Source organism: Pinus tabuliformis, chromosome 7, assembly GCF_031772625.1.
Source record: "Pinus tabuliformis cultivar Carrire ecotype Pingquan chromosome 7, CPIR1, whole genome shotgun sequence".
Lineage (NCBI taxonomy): Eukaryota > Viridiplantae > Streptophyta > Pinopsida > Pinales > Pinaceae > Pinus > Pinus tabuliformis.
Genome location: NC_142293.1, coordinates 1,218,147,135 through 1,218,157,077, shown reverse-complemented (window position 1 = coordinate 1,218,157,077; position 9,943 = coordinate 1,218,147,135).

Sequence of the window (9,943 nt, the reverse complement as noted above, 5' to 3'; positions counted from 1 at the left end):
GCAGGTATCCTCAATTGTTTTCTTAGTGCAGCAATATCTTCTTCTTTTTTCTTTATGAGGGTGTGGATGCCTTTGGCATCCTTCTTAGGATCATGCCCTAACTCCACAATGATTTCCTCCAATGTCTTTATTCTATTATCTTTGGCCGAGGAAGACATTCTCTCCAAATCCAATTGAGTGTTTGTATTTTTCATTGATTCCTTCAGTTGATGGGCTAGCATAGCCTTATCTGCTAGTGTGGCATAGACCATTTCACCTGTTTTCTTGTGTAGCTCAATTTGGTCCATGGGGTGTATGTCCTTGGAGAGGACCTCTAAGTTGGTCTTTATATAGTCTGTAGTTGTCTGTGGCTGTGGTATCTTAGGCTTGAAATGACTCAGAATCATCTTTTCCTCCTTAAAGTCATACGCTGCCATTAATCTCTACTGTTTAGAGGGTGTTGTCTTGAGGAATTGATCATACAATTGTACTCTTAACAACTCATTTTGGGCCTTGATTTCCATGAAATTTCCTTTAATGCCAGGCGGTTGCTTGCTTTGCTACCTTGAGGAGGACACCTCCATACCATGCTGCCTCTCTTGGTCTTGCTGGAATGAGCTAGTAGGTGTTTGCTGGCTAGTTTCTCTCTGCCTCCTTGGACTTTCTATGACTTCTTCACTGATTTCTTCCTCAACTTGGGGATCAACTCTCTATCTTTTGGCTTCTGGTGGCTGTGTTGACCCACTTGGAGGTGTGGTCTCTTCCCTATCCCGCTTTTTACCTCTTTCCTCATTAAGAGGAGTCTGTAAAGCCGGCACCTGTTGTGCCTCAGTTTGCTGTGGAGGGGCCTGCCCTTGACTCTGATCCTTTGAGGTGGTAGTCTGTTCTGTCACTGTTTCTTGCTCTGCATCCATTACCTCTTTTCCTTTTGCTGTACCTGTTGCTGGTGTAGATCTTTCTTGGGCAGCTTGTGAGGCTGCAGCAGTTGATGTGCCTTCTCCGACTTGTTGTGGCAGTTTGAATGTTACCTGCTCAAAAGAATCCAAGTCAAGAGTCTTTTCCAAATCTTTTACATTTTGCTCCATTATTTCTTCTTGGGTGAACTCTTCAACTAGAGTCCCTTGCACCCACTCATCTTGATTGGCAAATTGTTCAATCTGTGGGATTTTACAATGTTCATAGGCCGACAACCTATATTTTATTTTTCTGGCATTGATAAAGCCATCTAGGTCATAAGGGACCCACCAAAAACTCCTTTTTAACTTGAGTTTCTCCCCCAATATTTGGTCAGCATCTTGCCACCCTTCTTTCTTGTTCATGACAAAGGGGCCTAGTTGGTCTTTGAATTTCAGGCGAGCCTTTTTCTTGGCACTATGAAAATGAGTTAAATCTGAATTGATGAGTTGCTTGTAATACTCCAAGGCAAAAAGTCTCATTGGTACATATCTTGGGAGCCTGTAGGGACAGAGCTCACAGCCATATATCCTAATGACAGTGTGATTCTGGTAAAAGTACCAGTCACCTATTTTGTAGTTCTTTGAAAGCTGCAATATTTTCTGCATGTCATAGGATAACCTAGCAGGAGGAGTTCTCATTAGGAGACAAGAGACTGGATAGACAAATAGGTCAATAAACTCACAGTAAGAGTAGGGGGAGTTCTGGACTTCATGAAAGACTGAGGTCCAAAAAATCACAGACCTCTTTTCTCCTTTAGTGTCCAATCTTTTGATGGGGCATTGGAAGCAGTCTGGCTGATAATACATGAACAAATGATAGATATAGGATGAATATTTGAAGACCCCCTCCCTATCCAGCTTCAACAGTTGGTCATGTATCTTATTGGAGATGAATTTGGCATAATTGTACTTGACAGCAGGGGGCTGTCCTAGGCTAAATGCAGACAGCATGACTAGTATAGTTTCATCAATGTGCTCACTTGTTTTGAAGCCTAGTACATAGGATATCATATCAACTAGTAACTTGCCTATTTCATTGAAGCACACATAGAGAAAAGGAGGTGGCCCTGTTGGCTGGCGATCTGCTCTCATGAATACTTTGGAAATTCGGGCTATCTCTGAGCTGGAGAGTTTAGGACCTTCATCAAGCAGGAATTTCATAGAGAGAGGGACCAGAAGCTGAGTTTTCTTGAAGTTTAGCATTTGGTTGATTGAGTCAGGAGTTATTTGGAAGAGGGTGCTCCCAGATGGAGACTTGACTGCCCTTTGTGTTGGGTCATAGTTTTCACAGCAGAGGCGAATAATTTCAGGGAAAACATTGACAGAAGGAAGGAAGTAGATGGGCAAGTTTGATTCCCAAATGCCATAAATGTCACTGTTGTTCAGGTAACTGTTCCTCAGCTGACAGAAGGTCTGCAAGTGGTTTCTGTCACCAACCAAATCTTGAATTAGGTGGTCCCTATCAGCCAAAGGTAATGCTTCAAGTTCCTTGTGAGGAGCATTAAGAGGAGTAATGTTCAAGGCAGCTGGAGTGGCCATTTTGGAATCTGAGTGTGTGCAATTTGAAACTTAAGCTTGAGTGCAACAACTGACAATAGAACAGGGACTATGACACTTTTCCCAAGGGATTTTGCAGATTGAATTTTGATACGAAACGGGTCCACCGGGTAAAATTCCCAGGAAGAACAGATTGTGCAGAGGCAACTTAGGAGACTGGCTATACAGAGGAAATAGGATTCTTGGCAGAGAAATTTGACCAATGCACTTAGTTGATGGGCAGTTTGGAGACTCTGCCGGCAGAAACGAACTTAAAATGCGTTTTAATAGTGAATTTGCAGAGGAGGGCAAGTTTGCCGGGTTGCTCTTGAACAGGGGGTCAACAAGTGAGTTTACAGGTGGAATTTCAGGTGCTGGAGTGCTTTTTAGTTTGAATTTGCAGATGTTCAAACAACTTTGATGGAGAAACTGTGGAAAAACAGGGTTTGCAGGTGAACAGATGGGTAAATACCTGTTTTAATGGTGCAGAGGGCAATTGACGGGTACAATGCTGAGCTTGAGGGGCCGAATTTGCAGGAGGCACTCGCTTGGTCGACTAATTTGGAGTTCTGGCGGCAATTTCATCGTAAACGGCATGCAGAGCGCTTCACCAATGAACGAATAGAATTAAAACAAAACGGTCTCTTTCACATTTTTTTAACAAAATTTGGACATTTCGGCGCTTTTTGGCGTGTCTGTATGATGACGTCAGCATGACGTATTTTTGGCGCGCAGCGGGTACGGAGAGTGACATGGCAGCTGACGCGTATGGTAACGTGGCATGTGACATGGTGGCGGGGCAGTGACGTTAGCGGACGACATGGCAGCGGAGCAGAGCAGCGGCGGGCGATATGTCGTGACGTCACAGGGTGACGTGGACCTGACGTCAGGGGGCAGGAGGCGGGCGGTTTCCGGTTTTCCCCGCACCGCCTTTGGCCCTGAGTGGTATTGCAAAGGGGGGCTCCGATCACGCCAGGAGATTGATGTGTGGCGGGGGTATGGCAACAATACTGCCAATCCCCTGGATGTTAATATTCGGTGGATAAGGGGCTCCGATATTGCCACCAGCCATTGGATCGGATGGCGGACGGGAAGCAATGGGCGGCGAGCAGCTTTGGACGCAAGACCCGCCGCATATTTTATTGTTTATTAATATGGCAGGGGTTTAAACTTTAGGGAAATGGGTTTTATGTTTCGTTAGGGCAGGAATGGTTTAGGCGAAGGGTTAACATATTTATTAATTTAACCAAATGTTAAATTAATCCTAAACGTTTGGATGCGAAAAGGCTAATATAAGTCCCAAACAGACTTAATATTCCCCGAACTGTATTGTATGGCTATAGTGCCAAGGGGTAAGGATATTTACATTTTTTGGGTTGTTTTTATATAGTTTTTTGTATGATAGGGATGGGGAAACGATTAAGGGAGCTAAAATAATAAAGTTAGATGTTAATATGACTTTATGGATTGAAAATGCATGGATAAATGCTAAGTTTATAGAGTGAAACTTAGGCATAGGGAAATGAAAAGGAGTATGGAATGATCATTTTTACACAAGAAATGTGGCTTCTTTCCACTAAGTAAACTCATAGTTCAACTTAGCATTTCTCATGAAATGAAGTGAAGCAGGACTATTGGGCAGATCCCAAGGTCCCTGAGGGGATGTCAGTAAGTGATTTCTGGGGGAATGAAAGGGAATTAGTCATGCTTCCATTGTTATACAACCAAACAACTACCATGGTACCAATGTCATTGATGAGATGAGTCTTTCTTGACAAGACAAAAGTGATCATAAACTTGCTTCTGCAACCTCAAACTGCCTACCCAGCCTAATACACCTAGCATTTTTTCTTCCTTTGGATTGGGTGCATTTGGACTAGCAAACCCTGAAGTTCCTCTTTTCTTTTGACTGCCCTCCTATCTAAATCTACCCTTATTTCTTCCAAGGGCCCAGATTAAGCAGTTGGGCTCCTTATTTTCTCTACCTATCTACTCACCTTCCAAGCTTGAACTGTTTGGACAGATATTCATTCTCTATTCTACAACAACAATTTTAAATATGGAGTGGTCTAGATTGAACTGTTGGGTCATCCATCAAGTGTGATAAACAACAATATTTGCACATTTGTAAACTTGCAAATAAGATAGCAGTGGCATTTTGACTGGCCACTTTCCTGGTCTTTTGGTTTGGGGTTCATTTCTATTGTTTTTTCTGACCAATTCATTTTTCCTGCCCTTTGATTATCCTTTTAGGGCATACCCTCTTTACATTTTTTAATTTTCTTTTTCTGTATACGAAATATGGAACCTTTGCAACATGGAAAGGATGATCATATTTGGCACTTCCATAGTCAATCATGAAAAATGAAACCTATTGGTATAGGAACCTAATAGGTATGAATCCCTCAGTAAAGATGTCATGATGTAAATGTATTGTAACATATTGGGATCTCGTCGGTTATTCTTTTTCCCAACTTATCACAAGGTAAAGCACTTCTGTCATCAGTTTCCATTTCTGGCTTTGCATTTTAATGGGAATTTTGTTATAGGCCATTTTGTAAGATCTAGTCAATAAGCGTTCAAAGAATATTATTCACATCCTTTGAACACTTTGTCATCCTCCCTACACAAAGCCCTAAGTATGCCTCTCTCATATCACTGAATTTCTTTCTGAAACTAACTTATTTTAATCATTTTTAGGACCAACTCACCTTGGCCCGTCATTGGCCAGCGTTGACTAGAAAATTTCCCTACTTTACACCTGCGCTAATCACTAGTAGGTTGCTTAGTGTTGGGGGTGCGCTGATTATATAAATTCAGGAAAATAAAAGAGAATCTTGAAGCTTCCTCTTCCAAAAGATTCCAGGATTTTTTATAACTATTTACCTTAGATTAAGGTCTTGAATCCCATCCTATCCTACCTTGGAGTTTTCATTTGTTATCCTTTGAGCTCATCCTCCCATTAAGAGTGGATATGAAGCCTAGATTACTAAAAGGATAAAAATTCATGAATTACCTCCTTGGCCTATATATTTATTACCATCCATAGGCAAGGGGTTGGATTTTGGAGAGTGATTCTACCCTTATGATGCTGATGTGAGATATATCATTCCGTGCAGTAGGGTGATTAGAGGTTCAATTTGTGCGAGGAAAGGATAAGTCATAGACTGCACTTCCACATACCATCGAGTATATTTGGAAGTCCACCATAGGTTGTTATCCTCACCATAGGTAATTGAGTTAGCTGCCTTATATACTGTGATACATCGAACACAACATTTGGGGAGATTGCCTGCACATACGTTAAGTCCTTGGTTCTCTAAGGTGTATATTGTAGTTCATGGTTGCTCGGTAAACCCTTTTTGCTAGTTACCCCATTTTTATTTATTTGTGCTATTAATTTCTAAAATCAATTAATTGACCATGGAATAACATCCTATTCATGGAAAAACTCCTTAGTAGTTCTTAGGTTGAGACTAATGGCAACAGTTATAGAGTCCACCAATCAAGGAAACCCCTCTGACAAGAATTGTGGTCCTTTTTCTTCTTTTGAAAATATTGGTGCTATTTATATGGAAACTTTGTCCCTTCCTATGTTTACCATTGGTTTGCCAGTTTGGTTGTTTTCGACCACTATGGTGCCGAATGTCCAAACTGCTTCTCAACCAAATTCCCCTCCACTTGAACAACATCAATATCAATTTGATCCTAAATTTGACCCTTTGTCTTCTTCACCTGTTGTTTCTTCATCCCTTTCTTCCTCCCCGCTTGGTGAATGCCTTGATTCTAGTAACCAGAAAACTAAGAATAAGAAGAAGATGATGGCGAAGAAGAAGAAAAATAAAGAAGGGGGAAACCAAGAAACTATTACTACCCATGCAAATAGTATGGAGGAACCTTCACACACACAAAGTTATTTTCCCTTGCAAGTGATGTAAGGGTGACTACCTTCTTTGAGATTGTCTTTGTATTCCCAAGATATTGGAAGTGTGATCTATAGGCTCACATCATCCTTTTTCATCAAACTCTGGAGATCATGCTCGACATAAACCATCGCATAGTGATATTAAGATCCATTGGAAAAAGGGTAAAGTTAAATTTCCCTGTAATTTATGTGAAGGGAATCATCCTATTCACCTTTGTACTTATATGGATGAAGCCTAAAAAGTGTTGGAAAACATTGCAACTTCTCAATCTCGTCTTATTGAAGGTTATCGAAATATTTCTCCAAATTCTCCACTAGTTGATGAAGTAATTGATTAGAATCCAAATCGAGTCAATCCCACTCTCTCTGAATGTGAATCCCATGAGTTCATTCCTGACCAACAATTAGTTGAGAAAATGGTTGACTCAATTCCACCTTCAATCAATCATACTTTTCCTGTAGAGTGTGAGGATTGTACTGCTCAGGTTCTTCTAATTTCTTCTTATTCTACCAGATAAGGGGGCATTTCTCTAATTCCCACAAAACCCCCTCCAAGGAAACAAGCCATTTCCTTTTATTGGAGTCGATTGACATAACCTTGTGTCCCTTCTTACATGGCTTTTAAGATCATGGTAAATTCTTAAGATAAAAATATCCATCGAACTATTAGAAATGAGGGAGCTTCTGTTAGTATTTTATCCTTCACTTATTTGAAAGCTTTGGGTTCCCCACAACTTGTGTCTACCACTCTAAATCTATTAGTTTCTAATAGAAGAACTAGTCAACCCTTAGGGATCCTTCCTTAGTTTCCTGTTACTTTGGGAGAAACAAATGTATATATTGATGTTATATTAGTCCAAGGCCCTTTGGATTTTAATTTATTCCTTGGGTGAGACACTGTGTATGTCATGGGAGCTCTTGTCTCTTCACACTTTCATGTGATGTACTTCTCACATGATGGAAGGATTGTGACTATTGATCAACTTTCATTTGTTGGTCTTGATTTGACTTCCAATCATCCTACTTCCCTAAGAGTTCTAAATGTGCAAGTGGTATCTTCCTCACCATAGGTTAATTATGTGGCAACCTATCCCATTCACATACCTACCGATGAAGATGATTCTTTCACTGTCCACTCAACTTTTTTCGACCTAGATCCAGTAGCTGATATGGTGAATCATTTACTAGGGGCATTGGAGCTTGATATTTCCATTGGATCCTTTGATATGTATCCCTTCCAAATATTTATTATTCCATCTGATGAGAACATCTTAGAGGCCATGGCCTCTTGGATGCCATGATCTGATTTCGGAGCAGAGTTCCCTTTCCTGTGTCAAGCTCGCTAAAAAATGAAATAAGGTCTAGAGCATAGTTCCTTTTCTTGTGTCAAGCTCGTTAAAAAATGAAGCAAGGTGATATAGCATAGTTCCTTTTCTTGTGTCAAGATCATTAAAAAATGAAACAAGGTTCTTTGAGTATAGTTCTTTTCTTGTGTCAAGCTTGTTAAAAAATCAAACAAGCTTCCAGAGCATAGTTCATTTTCTTGTGTCAAACTTGTTAAAATCTAAATAAATGTGTCATGAGCATAGTTATTTTCTCATGTGAAGCTCATTAGAAAATGAAACAGATCCCCTACCAATTCAAGTCATTGATTCGATCTCGTAAATTCCCAGTCGAGTATTTCACTTGATCTCATAAGTGAACCTTCATTCCATCCACCTGTTAGTAACTAATAGTCTACTTAGGTGAATGAAATGAGACTTGGGGGGCATGTACCTAGAATTGAATCATTTTTCTAGGGGCATGCAAACTTTTTCAAGCATATTTTTTCCTCTCTTTCAAGCTTGTGTAAAAATGAAACCAATTTCAAGCATACATTCCCATGTTTCAATCTTTTGTAAAAATGAAATAATTCTCATCCTATCTCTTGTGATTGCCATTTTTTATCAACATGTTTTCTACCACATGAGCCTTGGTTTTTTCATTCCATTGTCACAATCTTCTTGGAGGATCATACACTTTCACTTGGTTTTTACCCTTTCCCGAGGTAATGCTGCAATAAGTGATCTTATTAGCCAACCTCATGACCTTTGCATGTTTTGAGTAGTTGCATCATGAACATAACAAATTGTTATCCTTTATACCACTCATTCGTCCAGGAGGAGTCCTGTTTTAGCTCTTTTCAGACTCTCTAAACATGAAAATATTGTCTACACTTATATTTTCGAATTCGTTAAAGTAAATTAAAATATGTCTACTCAGTATAAGTTTAACCCTTTTCCAAAATGAGATAGATTACTTACAAAAAAGGAATACCTTAGCCAAACATGGCTAAGAGGTTCTCTTGGGTATTATTTTCTACCTTTTCAGACCTAAGGGACTATCTACGAAAAGGAACATCTGGAGTTTTATTTTTTACCTGTTTTTCAAACTCTCTAAACATGAAAAAGATGTTGAGTTATACCTTCACTAGACTTTTAAAAACATCAAACATCGATGGATTCTCCGTTCATGATGGGAGAAAACCACTTCTTATATGGGTTCGTTAAATATTCTAAGAGGGATTCATCTAAAGGATGAACTTAAATATCAACCATATTTTATCCTCCTCAAGATTGTTGAAAACTAAAGAGGTACTGACCAGTATGGTTGGGGAAATTGGGAAAATAGGGTACTCCATTTTGTTAATGGCAGCGATTTGCTCTTGAACACAACACTCTTCCACTTCATCTTCGTGGTTGTTGGGTTGACAAATATGCTTGCCTTTTAGTTTATCATACTGTTTCAAAGCCTCCATTTTTTGGTTTTTGGTCAATGCCACCAACTCCCTTTCAGAGTTGGAACTATTTTCAAGAGAAGTCATTCAGTCAATATCTTCTACAATACTATTATGCCTTTATTCCATGTCTACCTTTCCTGATCCTGTTTCGTATGAACATCATTCTAATTATTCTATCTCAAATCGTGATACCCGTTTTGTGTCGCTGATGGGGGATACATCAAGGCCCTCCTACGACTGGTCGCTTCTTGTGGACATCAACTCATTATCCAGGAAGTTGTCTTGGAAACAATCATTGGGTACCTTGGTGCTTGCATACACCAATGGAAAGTTTCCTTGCTCTGGGAAAAATGTTTTCGTCATTGGCCTTTGACCAAAATATTCTGTGGTGTTCAATATCAACTCATTTATTCACACAATACAGATTGTACTAGAGTTCGTTGATAACCATTAACATCATCGATGTTTTCTCTCACGTCTGTTAATGGCTTACATAATTGGCTAGTAATTAGATAGTGTCTACCATGTTCGACCTCAACTCATCGATTCACATGGTTAGACTCATACATTAGTTGGTCATGTGAATGAGATAAAAGACCTCGGATCTATTTTCATCCATCCAGGCTATGATTTTAGGAGTAATACAAGATCACAATGTATGATGGATATGATCGTGCAGGTAGTCATCCAGTCATGGGTCCACCATTTTTCATTTGTGGACGTGTCTTTTGATCATTGTCCATGTAATGTTAGCTTATGTGTTGAGTA